This window comes from Marmota marmota, unplaced genomic scaffold, assembly GCF_001458135.2.
Source record: "Marmota marmota marmota unplaced genomic scaffold, marMar, whole genome shotgun sequence".
Classification (NCBI taxonomy): Eukaryota; Metazoa; Chordata; class Mammalia; order Rodentia; family Sciuridae; genus Marmota; species Marmota marmota.
Window position 1 is genome coordinate 23,951,669 of NW_026000016.1, and position 19,742 is coordinate 23,971,410.

At 39.2% G+C, this 19,742-nt stretch overlaps 1 protein-coding gene across 4 annotated transcripts in view; it reads right to left on the bottom strand.

Annotated features, from left to right (window-relative positions):
* The window catches only part of Cnih3 (cornichon family AMPA receptor auxiliary protein 3), a 266,894-nt gene extending 247,158 nt beyond the window's left edge, over positions 1-19,736 (bottom strand). For 2 of the 4 annotated variants that reach the window (XM_048809306.1, XM_048809309.1), the window contains exon 1: positions 19,610-19,736. The gene's annotated coding sequence lies outside the window, so the exon portion shown is untranslated. Of the gene's footprint in view, positions 1-19,325; positions 19,537-19,609 lie in introns of those variants that run through there. The other 2 variants (XM_048809308.1, XM_048809304.1) reach the window with 2 other exon arrangements.
* Between the last annotated feature and the right edge of the window lie 6 nt (positions 19,737-19,742).

A 19,742-nucleotide genomic window follows, 5' to 3' on the forward strand; every position in this document is an offset into this window, starting at 1 on the left:
ACAATGTATAACATCCAATCAAAGATTGCCAGGCATACAAAGAAATAGAAGAAGCTGACCCTTTATGAGAATGATCAATCAAGAAAAACTGTCCCAGAACTGACCCAGATGTTAGAATTAATAGCCAAAGACATAAAAATCGTTATTATAACTGTATTATATATGTTCAAGAAGTTAACACATGAAATATATTTTTTATTCTTATCAAGCCTGGTACAGTGGTGCAAGCCTGTAATCCCAGGCTTGGGAGGTTAAGGCAGGAGGACTGCAAGTTCAAAGTCAACCTCAGCAACTTACCAAGGCCCTACGCAACTTAGTCAGATGCTGCCTGAAAATAAAATATAAAAAGGGCAGGGATATATGGCTCAGTGGTCGAGTGTCCCTGAGTTCAATCCCCAGTACCAAAAAATAATTCAAAAACTATCAAGAAGAATTCAATTGTAAAAGTAGGCAAAGGATTTTAACAAAAATCTTTTCACCATACAATATGGATACTTGATTGAAGATGATATTTATATGGCAAATATGCACAAGATGCATTATGAAAATAAAAATTGAAGTCTCACTACAAACCTATTATAGTGGTTAAAATTAAGAAGACTGATTATCCTAAGCATTGACAAGGATGTGGAGAAACTGGAACCATCCTACACAGTTGATAGGAATTTAAAATGGTATAACCACTTTGCCAAAACTATCAAGATGCTTCTTAAAAATTTAAGCCCAAAAAGGGCTCAGGATGTAGCTCAGTGTTAGTGGGCCTCTGGGTTCAATCCCCAATACCACCAAAAAAAAAAAGAAAGAAAGAAAAGAAGACTACAATAAGTGTGGGTCACATGACTAACTCTCCAGGCACCCTCTGCCTTGCCATTCAGGATGCTCAGAGGAACTGAACCTAGGGTCCCCTACTCCAGCTGCTTTTTCTGAACTCAGGATCAGTGCTCTGCACAAGCTCCAAATATGCATTTTACAAAAGGAATCAGAGAATCCAACTCTTCCCTCTGAGTCCTTATTTCCTCTTATTACACTATTTTCATAAACCGAAGTTATATGAAAATCCAACTTCACCCTACTCCCACCCTGGAAAAGACTTCAAATTCGAAAATTCTAAGAAAGATAGCACAAACAGACCTACTGTATACTGTGTAGAATTCTATCAGAAGAAATGCCTCACCAGAGATTCAAATCATGTTATTTCTATTCTTTAGTAAGAAATATTTGCTCCTTTTTTCATAGTATTAATGAGAACAGAAGAACACTTGGATGTCACTAAGGGTCACATTATCTGTTTTAATCAAATTCAGCTGCATGGAATAGAAAACCCAGTTGTTTACATGCAAGGACTCATTCTCTTCACTGTATAAAGGCCAGGAGTGAACAGTCAGGAACTGTTTTAGCAGGTCTATGAAGTCATCAGGATCTCAACCTTCTTGTCTCCTCTAGCATGTGACTTCCATCCTCAAGGTCACATGATATCTGCTAAAGCTCTTGGATCTGAATAGTAGGAGGGAGGCAAGGAGCTGCCCTGATCATCCTGGAAGATAAAAGCCAGGCTGTGAGAGACGGAGAGGTAGGTCACCTCAACAAGAACATGGCCGTTTGGAGTCAGAGATGATGGAAACTGGGACCCTTTCCCATAACATGAAAAGAGCTGATTCCTGCAGCTGAAATGTGGATATGAGGACCCCATTATTGAGCCTGGTGCTGAGATTTTTCTTTCCCTGAAAAACTGCTACAAAAGAGCACCCCTCCTATGTTCTGGCCCCAGCCAGAACATTGCAAGCACAGGCAGGGCCTCTCCTCACTGTGGCCCCAGAAAAGTCCTGGGAGACCCTATTAATGCTCTGCCTGAGAATACCTTCAGCTTCCTCTGAGTATACTCAGCCTCTCACTCTCCAGTGTTTGAGGGATACCTGGAGTGAGCCAGAGAATTTAGGGGTGGGGGGACAAGAAGAAGGCATGCTGTCCCTGAGCACACACTTACAAAGTGGTAATGTCTCAGGGACAGGGATGTAGCCCAGGGATAGAACTACCTTGGATTCAACCCCCAGTACTGGGGGAAAAAAAGTGGTAATTTTTCAACAAAATCAAAGTATTATCATTGGTAAGGAAATGGTAGTGGAAAGTTTGTCCAGTACTGTTGGAATCAAACAGAGCACACAGGGGAGTCAAAGGATGGTTGCTTTCATCAGACATGGCTTTCCTGCCAGCCAACCACAGGCCACATCCGCCTTTAACCCTGGTGTCAAGAGCCAGAAGCATCTACCTTGCCAGGCCTGGTGAGACTAGCTCCTGATGGCCTTACACCTGGGAGGCATCAAGGACTTGGAGGGATGGGAGCCCTTTGCAGAGCAGGCAGCCCAATCCTGAGGAGTCAACACAGAGAGGAGCATGGATGCCTTTGCTACTGACCACCCAAGGAGCTTGTCTGGGCGTTGGCACTCTGGCCACACTACTCCCCAAAGATCATTCCAACTCAGCTCTGGGCCCCCTCTGCCACCATCAGTGAATGAGCAGAGTGACTCCAGCCACATTCCACTCCCTTGAAATACACAAGTATACTACAGGTCCTTGGATATAAAGGAAGGAGAGTCTAGGAGCTTGGAGAGGAACATACTAGACTTCTAGGCCTCCTCGTCAAGTGTGGTACTTAATTATAATTATTAGAACAATACATTATTTTTGCTTAAAACATATTTCAGAGAGAACTACAAGGTACAAAGTGAAATAAGTTTTCCTTGCCTCCACACCTAGCTGCACTCTCCAGAGACCACCATATATAGTTTCTATCTATCTAAAAATTTTCTATCCACGGGCTGAGGTTGTAGTTCAGTGGTGGATCACTTGCTTCGCACTGGGTTCAATCCTCAGCACCACATAAAAATAAATAAATTAAACAAAGGTATTGTGTCCATCTACAACTAAAAATATTTAAAATTTCTTTCTATCCAAATGTATACTATAGAATGATAGAATGTATTTGTTTACTTATAAGCAATTTAATTAATAATAATAATAATCTCTAATTTATAAAATGTGTCTTACATTGAATTTGGAAGCAGAAAACTAAAACAACTAAAAACAATAAAAGTGAACATTCAGCTCTTCCAGAGAGCAGTTTTTTAAACGACCACCAGGTGTCAGAATTACCAACAGTATTCCCCAAATGACGACTGGAAAGTTACAAGAAGGGAAAAGTGCGTGGCTGGAGAGGAAGGCAAGATTCCTCCCTAAACAGGATTCTTTGGCCCTTTGGCCCAATATTTCACTTACTTGGAACTGTGGGGAGGGAATAAAAGGAGCCACAGGAAACAAATATTAAATTCTCAGACCACGCACGGAATCTTATTCAGTCAGGTACTCTTTGATCTTAAGAAAAGCTTTGTTAAAACACTGTTAAATTTTACATGGGAAATATAAAAATGGCTATGCATGGTTGGTCCTCCTACAGCTAGCTGCAAGGCAACTTATGGAAGCCAGAGCCACTTCTCTTATACCAAGCTGGGAGATCAGATGAGTGGGACACAAACAATAGGAGATTCAGCTACAGCCATCCTTGTTTTAAAAATCCAATTCTATGTGTAGAAGCTCTTCCTATTTAACCTGAAACGCCACGCCTCGTGCTCACTTCCTATTGACTCCTCACATACTTTCTTTACTAGGCCTGACAAGCTGCTGACCTAGAAGCATCCAATCTCTACACTACAGCACAGGGAAGAGATGTTCCCTTCACAGGCTGTTGCCCAGGGTGAGTTACATTGCTTTCTTCCCTTGCTGCTCACCCTGGCTGACTCCCTGCACCCAACTCCTCTGGAGTCAACACACTGTGGAGGACGCCAGGAGACTCCTGGGGCAAGCCTCATCCTGTATCTTCTAGGATCACCAACATCCATCCCAGGAGAGAGGGGGATGGGAAGTGGTTACAACACAACCTCTTGCAAGGAGGGGCTCAAGAATGAGCAAACTTCTTCCTTGGGATGGCATAACAGAAGAATATCAAAAAGAAAAGAGAATTCTTGCACCATGTCACAGCTGGCACTTATCTAGGCTGTTCCCTGGACAATATCCCACTTCTGGGCCACAGGGCTGGGGAAAGGATTAGACAGGATTCAGACCCACTATGTGTTGGGGCTTTTCATGGATGGAACTTTACTGTGTAGAAACACCACCCCTGTATAAAAGAGCAGGATGTGGTGTAAGGAGACAGGAGGAGATAAGAAAGGACTTTATGGACAATGTTAAGGAAATTTTAATTCTACTTGAGACTTGTGATCTCCATGGTTTTTGACAGGCAAATTAAGGTAACCTTTTTATGTATGCTAAATGACCACATCTGCTAAACTGGTATATCCTATATAGGCCACATAAAGCAACAGTAATTATTTTAGTCACTACACGCTTTAAATGCTATACCATAATTTAAAATGACACACCTGTGGTGCTGCCATACACATATTAAAAATGCCAATTATTATTAAAACATAAGTGGTATTCATATTCAAATGACTACACATGATGTTTGATGTTTCAAACATAATGTACAAGCCAAATGCCTCATATAAAAATAAAAAGGGGGTAAAACAATGTTTATATTGGGATCTACATTAATTTACCATGACTGGAATAATAACTGTTGCTTCGATGTGGCCAATACAGATATGGCAATTGAGATTTTTTCCCCATTATCCAATTATTTATGATATACAAAGTATAGAACAAAAAAAAATAATCTCTCATAATGCTATCCATATTCTATTCCTGACCAATTCTATCCTTGGACATGCTCTCCTTGATGAAAGTTACACTAAGCCAATCCAATAGCACCCTAATCCATCTTTGAGTTTCTCAAAGAGGCCAAGTTAATGACAGGCCTCCCCTCTGGGCACTGAAGTCATTGTTTAGTCACTGTTTACCAGGTTCCTGCTGAGTCAAAGAGCATCCAGACCTCTTGTTCTCAACCACAAGTTCTACTCTGTGGGGCCAAATGAAAAGGGTTTCACCAGGCCAAGACAGACTTTACCAGACAGGATTTCTAGGCCTCCAGGTCCTCTGGAAAAGGAGTAATCAATAGGGTGTGGGGGTGGAAAGGGAAGGAATTCTGGTACCCACTCCACTGAATCAAATATCTGCCTGCCCCTCCCCTTCCAGGTTAATCATGCTTCAGATAGTGAGTCAGTGAGGTGAGCAGTCATGTTCAGTTTTGTGTATGGGTATCCTAATGACAATGACTCCTCCCTCTACTTAATCCTTCTTCCACAAGAGACACCACCTCCCAACCCTGCATTAAGCCAAGCCAAAGGCCTGCTTCAGAATATCCAGTCTCTTCACCAGGACCTGAGGTAGTGTCCCTTCTAGAGAGTAAGAAAATCATGAATATGAACATGAATATGAATTTAAGAGAAGACTTCCTGCATCAGATATCAGTCTGGGCACAGAGCAAAGCCAGCTGAAAGTTCAGACAGGTCCTTGACCATAATTATCCCTCCCATAAGGGCAGCCTTCCTCACCTGCAGCCAAGCAGCTTCTGAGGCAGTGACAAATAGCTGTGCCTGTCGAAACGCCAGAGGAAACATTCCTCACCAGGTTTCTCAGCTCAAGCTTCAGTGAGGGCCGAGAAAAGCAAACAGACTACACCAATGGCAACAAGAGAGAACTGGTTCTTCTGCTCTCTAGATGGCTCATGACATTTCAATTATGTTCAACACAATATAGCAAAATTATTTTTAACCTTACAGAGACTTCTGGCTTTGCAACAGAAATATTAGTTGGTGGGGGTTAAGTATAGGCAGAATTGGAGACAAAAAAAAACCCCAAAACTCATGAATAGAAATGGGCCTATAAATGGTATATTTTTCACAATAGTGGGGTGGGGAAAGAATGGCACCTTTTATTCAAGGAGCTGTTTGTGGGATGTTATTTGTACTTTATTTCTAGAGTAATATGGTGCATTTCCTTCAAGCTATTTCACTGTTACTTCAGCAAACGGCACAGAGCTAGCTCTCAGTTCTCACTTTGCTAGTAGCTGTGCTTCCATGATTATCAGAACATTTCAAGATGACCCCATTGAAAGTAGTCAACATGAAAAGATTCTTACTACACAACCTTTTGGGTAACTTGATTCAGTGTCTAAGCAAACTGATCACATGTCTTAATAGTTCTAGAATAAGGGGAAAAACAGAGTCCTATTTCTTCTGTTTCTTCCACTGTTTCCTCTCCACACCATGAAAAATGTACTTTCAAATTTTGTCAAAGGTGTTCCACAATCTCACAGTAAAAAGATGTACCCAAATTTCTTCTGATTATGTTGTTAAGATTTTGACAAAAGCTGCAACTTTTAATGCCTACAGGTGCTAAATAGATTTGTTTCATAATATTGTCTTGAGCTGTATCCTTTGGCCCTGAAATACTTTACTTTTTAAAACATTCAATTCTTCTTGAAATACAGCCTACATGGGTATGAGAAATACTTCACTTTTTTCTTAATTCTATCAGAAACAGTGCACGTTTGACCATAAATAGTAACTGGCAGTCAACCTCCATATCTAGGAAGCAATACGGAGTAGTGGATACTATGATAAACTGGAGTGTGCACATTCTGCCTAAAATCAGAAGCTACTGTCAATATAAACAGTTTGTCTTGCGAAAGTCTGGACCCAAATCTTTGAAAAGGAAAAACTAGAAATTCAGATTCTTATGTGTAATCTCTAGATTTTAAAAAAATATTTCTTTTTTAGTTGTAGTTGGACACAAAATCTTTATTTTATTAATTTATTTTTATGTAGTGCTGAGGATCGAACCCAGCACCTTGCACATGAAAGGCAAGTGCTCCACCGCTGAGCCACACAACCCGAGCCCTTAATCTCTGAATTTTTAAACATGGACTATGAGCTTTAAATATTTTTTCATCTGGTCCACTTTTCTACCTCCATGTATTAATTAGAGGCAACATGACTAGGGATAGACAAACCATCCTGGAAGTCAGGAACCCCAGACTAGTAGAGCCAGCTGTGACAGCAACCCAATCTCTTCCCTTGAGCAAGATACTTAATCATTCTGGGCCTCATTTACCTTGTATGAAAGTTTAGAGGTTCAAAATTCCTTTTAATCCTAAATTACTATAACATATGACTAAATAACTTTTCTAGATGGTCAATTCCCACAAAAATAACCAAGAATATAATACAATGGAAAATAAATTTTTAAAAAAAACAGACAATTGAGCCATGGTGGGTTCTATTATGCTGTCTAGACATGGTCTTGGTATGGCCAAGCTACTTGATTAATATAACCACAATAATGTGAACATTTTTATCAGACCAGCTTTCCCGTATGACACCCACGCTTCCACTGGGGGAAATAAAAATTGTGTATCTCCCATACATTACCTCTGTAGCAAGGAGAACCTCTCTATGAAACAGAACTCTTTTGGGTCTTCTGAACCCAACCCCAGGGTTTCAAGGGAACATTGTGGGTCAGAACAAAGTTGATCAACAGGTTGTCCCAAGCCACAACTCCTGCTTGGCAAGTTCAATGTTCAGCCTACCTGTGATGAGCTTTGTAGTTGCCACATAGTGGCCTCCCACTTGAGCCAACTATACTAGGAACAGCTTTTCTGATATGATGCCCCACCATGGCCTGTGTGTACACAAGCACATGGCTTGCCCTGCACAAGAGTACCCAGGATTTCTGATCGGCACATGTGCTTCAGGAAGCAAAGAAAGGAAATAAAAATATTAAGCAGGCAAATACTGAAGGATGGGTAAATTAAAAGCTTTTCCCACTGTAAAGGTTAAAGTGAGCACATTTCAGAAAAAATGAAAGTATTCACATTCTTGTGGCTTTATCAACCCTGTGGCTTAAACAAAGTGAAGGCCCAAAGAACAATGGAAACCCAAGCGAATTAAAAGCAGGTGGTTTCTTCACACAGGCCATCTTGACACAGAGAGCTTGGCTCCAAGTGACACTGAGAAAGGTATTTGGCACCTACATTCCTAAGTGTTTTTGTGTATCAGTTATGAACAACAGGGCCTTTTTATTTTGCTACTGACAGCTGCCAATAAATATCTAGTATGTTTTAAACAGTAAATTACCTTTGGCCCCCAAACCAGCTACTATCTATCTGTTTGGTTCCATCTCCCTTACAGGCATTTTCTTCACTGTGCTCTATTCCTGTCCTAACTTTAGTTACCTAGAGTGCTTATTCCAAAAGTCAGCTTGTCCTTATCATAAGGCCTTTGCATTGTCTGTTTCTTCTGCCTGAAATGCAGATCATCCTGATCTTCACAAGAACAATTCATTCAGATCTCAGTCTCAAAAATCCCCCTTAGAGAGGTTATCCCTGACTTTCTAAAATAAAGTGCCTATCCACACACTATATCCTATGACCCTACCTTAATCCTCTGCCTATTACCCCACACCACCTGAAATAGTTCCTATTTCTTTCTTTATTGCCTGTGTTCCCTAGAAGACAAAATATAAGATTAGAATATAAACTTGGATGAATTTCTAAGAATATAAGCTCCATGGAATTAAGAATGTTTCTTGTCCACCGCATATTTGCAGCACTTACTAGAACAGTGCCTTGAATACAGGAAGTACTCAAAAATATTAGTTGAAATAATGGTTGGAGGGTTGGATGGATGGAGAAACCATTCAGCAAATATCCACAAAGTGCCCACAGCAAACTGAGAATATGACAAGGAGTAAGATATTCCTCAAGAGCCCCACAGTCTACGAGGGAAGCCAGACCTTCTCAGGGTACAAAGGGTGAGAATGCTTGTGGAAGGGTATCGAGACTTCTCCCCAAGAGAGTGTGAGGACAATCTCCAAGAAAAGGCAGAGTTGGCCAAAAGGACAAGAGTGAGGCAGGGATGGCAGACAAGGCACTGAGGAAAATCACAACAGAGGCACCAAGTCTGAAAGTGGTCCCTGGGTTCCCAGAGCCCCAGAGGTCTAGTATAACTGGTTAGAGGAAGTGGAAAAGATGGGGGCCATGAAAGTGAGGCATGGATAGCTCTTAAACCCCTGGACATTTGTTTTTATCCTCTCAGCAATGAGAGCCATCAAAACAGTTTTAAGTAGGGAAGTGACATAATGGATTTATGCCTTATGAAGATAATCTTGGTGGCAGTAAAGGTAACTAATTATAGAAAAGAACAAAGAATTTAGGAGGCTGTTGTCTAATGCAGGTGAAAAAAAATGTAAAGGATACAAACTATTAGTAGCAACAGAGGTAGAAAAGAGGAGCCAGATTTAAAAGCTATTTAAAGGATAGAATCAATAGAGCTTGGTGACACATGAGATGTGGGAGGGAAAGAAAAGATGGGGTTAAAAAAAATCCAAGTTTCTGGTTCATGTCAGTGGGGAAAATTTTGATGTTCTTCATCAGAATGAATGGTTCTGGTGCATCAGGCCTCTGAAGCCCTAGATTCATTCTATTTGTGATGCAGCCAAATCTGAGCTTGTTTGCTTCCATAAACTCATAGACAGTGGCCTAAGTGGTCATCTATGTTCCTAGCACAAATGCTAGTTTATCTGCTTCATAAGTAAATTTGTGTAGAAATCCTTCTGCTGTGTGTACATCCAATCTACAATGTTGATAATTTTTCTGTCCATGGAGATACTCGTTGTTTCAACGCACGGCCATTTTTGGAGGCACACACTGGTCCATCGCCACAGAAGCATGACTATCCGTCTAAATATAGATGTGCCTGTCGCCTCAGAGAAAGAACAGACAAGAAGTCATGACTCCACTTACTCTAAGGAAATTTTAAGGTGATAAAATTGAAAAATCAATGGATGTTACATTTCTTAAGTCTGTAAATCTGCTCTAAGATCAAGTTATGATTATCTCACCTGTGTTTCACTTCTCTGGATCTTAACTGCTAATTTAGCCCCCAGCCCCTTCTAAAGTAGCCCCATCCCTATCTCAAGATATTTCTGTCCTCAAGGGATATCTCAAAGGTGCTGAAGATCAAATACAACTGGCTACCTAGCAAAGCATTCTGCAAGGACCCCCCACTTTATCCCTTTCTTCCCCTGTGGCCCTCACTTGCTGTGATCATCTAAAAGGCTATATAATGTAAAAAGCACAGACTCTGTAACCTGCCAGTTTAGGTTCGAATCCCAGCTTTTCCACGTATGGGCTCTGTAACCTTGGGCAAGCTATTTAGCCTCTCTGTGCCTCAGTTTCTGCTTTTATTTTTTCTAAATAACATTATCTAACCTCATCATGGGGGTAGTTATGATGATTAAACGAGTTAATATTTATAGAGCAGTTAGAATAGTGACTGGTACCTAGTAATCACTCAATAAATAGATTCCCATAACCACTATTGCTGTTGGCCCTGGCGATGCCTTTGGTAGGTCCTGCAATAAGGTATCAAAGCTATAAGAGTTCTGTACAAAGTAAAGGACACTGTCTTCCCTCCTTCTGTGATATGATATCAAAGGGTAATAAAGCAGTAAAGCTTATATCCAGTGTTTTCTGAAATTACTGCTCAAGTAGTTCTTTACATTTCTACTCAAAGCCCCCCCGCTTCTTATAAGATCAGCCTCCAAGGACTGCAATGAGACATGAGTCCATAGATACCCAGACTGGAAGACAAATGAGTGACAGACACCACACGGTCTCCAGAGCTCTCTCCCTTAGGGCTTTGTTACAAGGTCAAGTGGGTCCAGCTTGGCTCTAGCTCCCAGAGGATGAGCTCTGCCCAGGAGACTCCTTCATTCCTTCTAAATGGATTTCTGGAGCCCCCTCTTCCCAATTCTGCCAAAGAGAGAGTTTAAGTCTAATACTTACAAAGAATGAGATACCAGCTGTATTGTTATTTGGAGGTGAAAAGCAAATATAATTTGTCAAAACATACTAAATTCAAAACTAAAGAATAGCCCTGCTATGAACTTTTAGTTTTCCTTTGATGATGAAATTACTTGTCAATAGTCTTAGCATTAGAACAGGAAGAGGAAAATAAAATTTCAAACATGATAACATTTACATTAGTATCAAAAAAAATCCCAATACCTAGGATTAAATCTAGAATATTGTGTGAGATTTCTACACAGAAAACCATGAAACATCACTGAGAAAAATTAAATATGACATTAAAGGAGACCTATCAAAGTAGAGAAATATACCTTACTCCCAGATACAAAAATTCCCAGATAAAAAACAAAGATGTTTATTCTTCCCAAATTGAGCTACAAATTTATTGCGATTCCAATCAAATTCACAGCAATTTTTTTTATGGAAATCAATAAGATGATTCTACATTTTAAAGAAACACAAAGAAAGGGCCAAGACAATCTTAACGAAAAAGTTACTTACACTATCAGATAGTAAAAGTTACAAAATTACAGCAATGAGGTCAGCATGGAATTAGCACAAATTTTTCCTTACTTATGCATATAGATTCTTGAATAGACCCATGGAATAAAGCAGAGAGGTTAGAAATAAAAGTATACTGTACAGTCCTCTAATGCCCTCACTACAGAACAGAGACAGAATGAGTGTTTATGTTTTGTTTTGTTTTGTTTTGTTTTGTTTTTTACTGTGATGTGTATCAACTGGATATCCATTATGGATAAACAATGCAGCGTGACCCCAACCTTACATTGGTCACAAAACTCAGGACTGCAGACATAAAGTAAAAGGCAAAACACTGAAACTTCTAGAGGATAACATAGGAGAATATCTTCATGCCCTTGAGGACAAGGAATGACTTCTAAAGTAAGATACAAAAAGCACAAACCATAAAGGGAACAATTGATAAATTGGATTTCATTAGAGAACTTCTGCTCATCAAGATATCATTAAGAATGAAAGCAAACCACACAGTGGGAGAATAAATTTGCAGTATACACATCTAACCAAGGACTCATATCCCCACTGAATTCCACAAATCAATGAAATCTTAAAAGTGGATGAGTGGAGCTGGGTGTGGTGGCACACACCTGTAATCCCAGTGGCTCAGGAGGCTGAGGCAGGAGAATGGCCAGTTTAAAACCAGCCTCAGCAATGGCGAGGCGCTAAGCCACTCGGTGAGACCCTGTCTCTAAATAAAATACAAAAAAAGGGTTGGGGATGTGGCTCAGTGGTTAAGCGCCCCTGAGTTCAATCACTGATACCAAAAAAATGATGAGAGACTAAAGACTTGAAAAAGAACTTCATAAAAGAGAGCATACAAATGGAAAAAATTAAGTATATGTGTGTCTACACACACACACACACACACACACACACGCTCAACATCATTAGTCATCAGATAAATGCAAATTAAAACTACAATAAGATGCCCCTGAATCCTGGCAGCATTCTATTTCATGACCTGAGTGCTGATTTCACAGGAAACTGAGTTGTACACTTACAAATTTATATACTCCTCTCTATGTATGTTACTTTAACTTAAAAAAGAAAGAGACTTAAACACTTCAACTAAATGAAATGTGTGGGCCTTGTTTGGCTCCTACTTCATACAAGCCAACTGTTAAAAAAAAAAAATTGTGAGACAGTTGGAGAAATTTGAGCACTAACTGCATATTTGATAATTAAGGGATTATTAATTTTTTAGGGGTTACAAGGGTATTGCAACAATGTTTTCAAAGAGTTGTTATCTTTTAGAGCTGCATATTGAAATACAAGTATGTTATAATTAAAATAATACCTTGTAGTCTAGTTTTCACGCCCTCCCCACAGCAAGCAGTAGACTCCTACAGCCTCCCTAAGCTGACCTTTTCTGTCATGTCCCTATATATCAAGCTCATACTATCTAGCCTCATCTCAGTTAGGTATCGGTGGCTTCCCCTGACAATGGACCTGGCTAAAACTGCTAACAGAGTAAAATAACCAAGTATGAAATCCCTGAATAAATCAAGTCTGGCTCTTATTCCAGGATCCTCGACTATTATAGTTTAGAAATCCTCATTAGATAGATGAAAGTGGTTGCAAAAAATAAACCTGGCTAGGGCCTTGGGATGTAATGTGTCTCTCAGGAACTCCAGTTTTGGGTGCTTTCCTAACTCACAAGGAAAGAAAATTCACTTACTCCTTCTTGCCGTCATTTGCCACATCTAGATGTAGCGTCCTAAATCAACAAATCTCCAGGTTATACCTAGCTTGCTCTACTACCCCTGTTAGGCAGAATGTCTGCATTTCAACAAGGACTTCTTGGAGAAATAAACTATATCTTTGATAAGGCACCCCCATGTGATAGCTTCTGAAGGAAAGAAAGCCTTTTAGTATCCCTTAGGGGTTCACTTATCTACTATTAATTAGGCTGATGAAATGATGCAGGCTTCAAAGGTAAGGGGATAAGGCTTCATGCTCACAAAAGGGCTAAGTTCAAAATTTAACTTACAAAATTTGTTCCATTTCTTCTTTTAACACCTACAGAACTAAATAACGGCTTCCTTTCAGAGTCTACCACCAGCCATCTCTGAAAAGTAATGTATTGGAGGGGTTGAGCACCTGTTTTGAAGCCTGTGCACCCAATTCTGCCACACAACCAGTTACATGACCTCAAATTTTCTGTGCTTCAACTTATTATCTGTATAGGTTAATATAATGTAGAACCCTCAAGATTGATGGAAAATTAAAATAGTACAATATGTATAAAACACGTAGAATAATGCCTGCCCCAGAGTGTTAGCTCTTGGTATTATTTTATACTAAGAAGCTCCACTGTGGATATCTATCATCACAGGAAAGGATAAGAATGGTACAAATGGCCACTAAAAAACAAAGTGACAAGCACAGCGTAGAAACTCTGGCTAAACCTTATGAACACAACTATTTCTATGCCATAGCATTTGTTGATAAGTTGGGGATATGAGAAAAAGACATTCTGAGATAAGAGGTCAAAGAGATAACAAAAAATGGACATCCTCATCTTTCAGAAATGTATGGACAAAGCTGGCTTTTATATGTGAAGAGGCAAACTCCATTAGTATTAAAAGTCGCTAAAATTCCACTAGTCTGATTTAGCCCAACACTGTTCTACTTGCCTCAGGAAGCACAGTATTGTTTTACTTTTATGTTGTTAATATTGGCATTCATGGCCTTTCATTCAACAATTTTTTTTTCAAATTTAGGCTATTATATATACTTCACACTTGCCTATATATTTACTATTACTTACTAAAGAGCACAATTTAAATTGATTAATTTATTTAGGTGCTGGGGCTTGAACTCCAGAACTTTTAGAATGCTATGCATGCACTCTACCATTGAGTTACACCCCTAACAAGATAAAAAGACTAAACTGAAGAAATCCAGATATCCTTTCAATAATTTTTTATATGTAACTATCTACTACAGTCTTTAAATTTTTTTCAGTTTTAAGTGTCTAATCATTGGTCTGTTGTCTCTATATGGCCTGTGTATACATATTTTCTTCATAATAATTAGAACTTAACAGTCATATTTGCATTTTTCCATTATTATTTATGATTATCATAATTCCAGAAGGATAAATAGTACATTTGAAATTAAGAATGAGGATGACTGCCCAAAGGGCCTGTTGTCTACAGTCTATGCAGAGACTCCCAGGGCTATTAATTATTTACCTACTTTTCAAAGTTAATAAATAGGAATGTCTTTTTGCCCTTTATTCCCCAGATGAATTTAACCAAATGAGAGATGGGTTATATATGTATAGAGACAGCAGTCTGAGAATACAGGAGGTACAGGTGATAAAAAGGAGATTTTCTAAAAAAACAAATACACTTAATGTCAATAAAATATGCACAGCATTGCTTTATCTGACGTGTTTTTATTATGACTAAGTTTTCATGAATATTTGGATGGTTTTTTGAGTGTTCTTTTAAAAAGGTGAGGGCTTTAAAAGCATAACATTAATACAAAAAAGAAAGTAAAATTATCTGTAATCTTCATAACTCAAATAAACTCTGTTGACAATTTTTAAAAATACATTTATATAGTGGAAAATACAAACACTGAGGAAAAGTATAAAATGAAAAATAAGAACTTTGCTATCCCAGTCCTTTACCCAAAGGTAAACCACTGTTTATGCTTTTCTGTCCTACCAGGAAAAAATATGGGCATATGTATTTATTCATTCACCAAAATGCATCATATTATACACAATGTTTTGTAACATGCATTTTTTACTTAATAACATATCTTGCCACTATGTACTTATCAGCGCATGGTGATTACCATTTTCTTTTTGCTCTTACAAACAAACAATGCTTCAGTGAATATCTTTGTACCCAGAGGTTAATGTTACATGTGTTTTTTTAGTGTAACCCTACCACAAAGTCAGTCTAGCAATTACAAACTACTCCAAGCAGTCTATACCAGCAGTATTGTAGGAAAAAAATGAATCTTATTTCTATGGTCCATTTTGATTCCTTCAAAAAACTTCCCAAGACATTGTTATTTATGCCAAGTGGATCTCAGGAACAGCTTGAGATTGCTATTGAGAAAAGGACCATTTTCAGCTGAGAGGGAGGTGAATACCTGTTCACTTCTGACTGTAAAGCAGAGATTCGTCCTGAGTTTGCACAGAGATATACTTGGTTTGCCACCCCAACTACTAAGTACAGGAGTACACTGAATGCTCAAGGCATGAATCAAATGTTTTTGGGAGGTAAGAAAGAGCTGGAGAGATGCATGGAACAGTAGGTAAAATTGCCAGGTTACTGTGCCTTTATCCCCTCATGGAAGACCAATATGAAGCATGACATTCAGAGTTGTCTGCCTAAAGCTACATAAGAACACAGCTAAGTGACAGAGTAGGAAAGTGACTACAGTCCACAACTCAGAAATACTGATAATATTAAAACTATCTCATACCTTTGCACTTAGCTGTGTTGAATCATGTATTGATTGACTGGTTGACTGCAGAGTTGGGCTTGAACCCAGGGCCTTAAGCATGCAGGCAAGCACTCTACCACTGAGTTACATCCTCAGCCCTCTCAAATTCTTTTTAAATTTTTAAGGACTTAAATTTATCTTGAAACAATTCAACATAGTGAAATATTACAAGTATTTGTTCTATTTGTGATTTCACTTGACCCCCACATCAACTCTATCAGACTAACCGATGTCATTGTCCCTATGTAAAACATGATGTGTCGGAGGAGCAACAAAGTTAAATGACTTGCCAAAGGACAATCAGCTGACTAAGTATTCTGACTCTAAGAATGCTCTCAAATCCATTCCCTAATACTTCCAAACCCACCAAGTCCAACATGTCTAGCTTGCCAATTTTACCTTAAAGAAAAACTGGAAATGAAACTATATATAAATATATCCCTTCTCAGGATACCTGAGTTTCTGAAAAATATCTCTTCCTAACAGAAATTAAATAAATTGGTATTAAATGCTAGGCTAAGGTATACACTTAAATATTTTATATATAATTATATTTATTTTTAATTAATTAATTTATTTTGCAGTGCTGGGGATTAAACCCAGGGACTCCCCCATGCTAGGCAAGTGCTCTACCCACTAAGGTATATACCTCCAGGCTTTAAACTTATATCTTAACAGAAAAAGAACTCTCTATAAGTTTTACAAAGGTTTGTGAAAATTTGGCTTCACATTTTATTATAAACACCCACACTATCTTCACTTTTTAAAATCTAATAGCTTTTACTTTTTACAATGAACAGTCCAATGAAGTGTCATTTGTATATCTAACACTTATTTCTTGAGCTGTCTTTGAGTCAATCAGGACTGACTGTAGATGAGTGTTTTTCAAACTTTGAGTATGACCTACAAAAGAAACATATTTTACCTTGTAAAGCATAGACATATATATCTGTCATTGAAACAAAAGTTTCACAAAATAATAATCATCCCTCCTACGGGTGGTTTATTTGAATATTTTCTATGTTTTTGTACTTTTTCACTTTACTTCTTAAAATAAAAATTGATTTTATGACTCACAAATGGGTCATGACCCACAGTCTGAAAAATACTGGCTTGGATGAGTAAACAGATCCTGCATTCACGGAATTTATACACTACTTGGGAATCTCATATACACATAGTTCACAGATATTTTAGAGGTGGAAAGGCAACAGAAGTCAGTTGGATACTGCATCCCTGGAGGAGGGTGATACACCTGAAAGCCTTTGCCTAAATATTTTTGGACATTTAGGTTCTTATTTGGAACCCAGCATAGGGTTGGTCAGATAGAGTTCTGTTAAAACAGTACAGAAATGAATTTAATCAAATATCTAAATATATCTTCAATTTCTTTTTCCTACAAGACAATTTTACCTTTATTCCTAAACCCAACTTAATCTTTTCCAGGATGAGAATGAAAAGGGAAAAGCAAATCAGGGGAACAAAGGTCTCCAAAGGGTCTGATGGCTTGGAGAATAGGTCTCAGCAAGTTACATTACAAGCAGTCTTCATGATTTTGGGTCCTAATATATGATACTCTCAATGACGGATGGAGGCTGGAAGTCAGGAAAGGCTCCCCGGAAGAGGTCTGAAACGAGCTGAGTTTTGAAAGATTAACTGGAATCAGATAGTGGAGAAAAGATGGGAAGGTGGAACCAAAGATTCAGAAGAATAAGCCAGGCATATTTGGGGAACAGTAGTGAAAGGTTCATAAAGAGGATCAATAAGAGATAAAACTTCTCCATAAATATGTACCATCATTATGTGTTAATTAAAAAGAAAAAATAATGGAAGTCTTTAAAGAGTGAGAAAGTCAAAAAGACTAAAGTTGAAATCAATCTGTGGAGAGCAAGACAGAATTTGGATTTTATCTTGCAGGAATACAGTATTACTGAAAGTTTCTGAGTATTTCAAAATTATCCATTTGCAAGTAGACCTGAAATCTGGCTCTGAAAAGACCTAGAATTCAGACAAAAAGTTCCCAGTCTATTTTTGTCTAAAGAAAAATATAAGCACACATGGACTTGAGAAATTCAGAATTCTAATAAAAGCAATCTTGTTATCTAAAAGTAAGAAAAGCGGGATATACATATTGAGTTTAGATAGTAACAGAATCCAGTTTCTTCTTCCTTTCTTCTTTCTTCTTTTGCTAATGAAGTGTTAGCCTGGTCTGTAGCTAAGTGATTATTTCCTTTATAGGAAAGCTATAGACTATTCAGAATAAATCTACAGACTTTATTCATTCTCAATGTTGCTAGGGATCTAATAAATTACTACAAACCATTCTGCAAAAAGTATATTTTGCCTAAACAATAACAACCTTTTAATAATAAGGCCTCTACAGTTAATATACAAACAGAGATCTCTAAAGGTGTTAACTGTCTAGTAATTCTGGCTTTGCTGGATACAGTGACAGTGCCCTATGAACCTTGACTAGAACTCAGGTCTGTCTCAGGTGAATATAAATATTGTATGTGAGTCACCTTGCAATTAAAGTTGCCACCTGGAAGCATATTTAAGAGATGAGAACTGCAAAGCTAAATCTCTGTAAGATCCTGCCTTGGTGGTCTTCTCCCTTCTTTCAATCTAAAGGTGGAGAGAGCTCAGGATTCTTTACTAATTTCTCATCAGCATCATTTGAATTATACCTCTAAATTTAAAAAGAACTACTTCCAAAGACCTCCAAATTAAAGTTGATATTGTAAATTTTGGGATTTAAGATGTATTACTTCAGTCAGCCTTTTCCACAGGGAAACTACTTTAGAGAAAGATTTTTCAAACTTCCGAGAAATTTTATACAATGTATAACAACATACATGTAAACTGGGGGTCATATAGACCATCTATTCACCAATGATTAAGATTCAGCCCTATGTTACTTCATTTCTACATTCCATGTTAGTAAGTCACAGGGGCAAAGAAGCCTCACCGGTCACTTGAAAATTTCAAGCTTGGATCTAAATGCATATTTTGGAGGTACCTGCTTGGTCTGTGATACTGCTCCCTGAACTGGGCAGTGACTCAATAAGAGGTAGCTAAAAGGGAGAAGGTGGTGCTTGGGAAAATGCTAACAAAGAGTGGAGAACTAAAGCGAAGTCCTTCCCCTACTCCATACACTCTCTGCCTTTCTGTGACTTTTTCTGCCATCAGTTATGCTCCTAAAGATTTTATCTTCCAACGGTGGAGCAGAGTCTACTTTGCTCAACATCTCAAACCTCCTGGCATGGCCCCGGGGAAAGCAACTGTGTGTAGTAGCACTTGGCTGTGTAAATTCAAGTTTTTCCATCCTCTTATGAAAAATTTGGTTAATCCTGGTTTCAGTCCTGGATATAATGCATTAAGCCAGTCGGCAGGGGCCTACCACATCCCGGTGCCTGGAAGTTTCTGCTACCAAATCGACCCACACCTTCGGCCTGTGACAGTGAAACTGCAGTCCCACCGCACATCTTACATTTCTAGGTCACACTGGTGTACACAAGCACGCACGCACGCGAACTCTGCCATCCTGTGCACGCCCGGCCTCGGAGGGCGGCCACGAACTTACTGCTCGCCGAGCCGGCCCCGCCAGGGCGCCGGAGGAGAGGGCCGAGCGGGGCCGGGGCCGAAACCAGCAGCAAGCCGAGGTGGGGGTCGGGGTCGGGTCGGACCCCGGCGACCCGCAGGTATCCCTCTCCTCACCCCCGGGCCTGCCCCCGGCACACGTGCCGGGTGACAGGCCCCCTATAGGTTCCATACCTGCCACCGGAAGTGAGTGAGGAGGGCAGTATAGGCATTTCCTGTGACGCGAGCGCCTGGACTCCATTAGGCAGCAGCTGGGGGAAGAATCAACACACCAGGGAGCAGAGCGGAGCGGACCCGAGGACAGAGG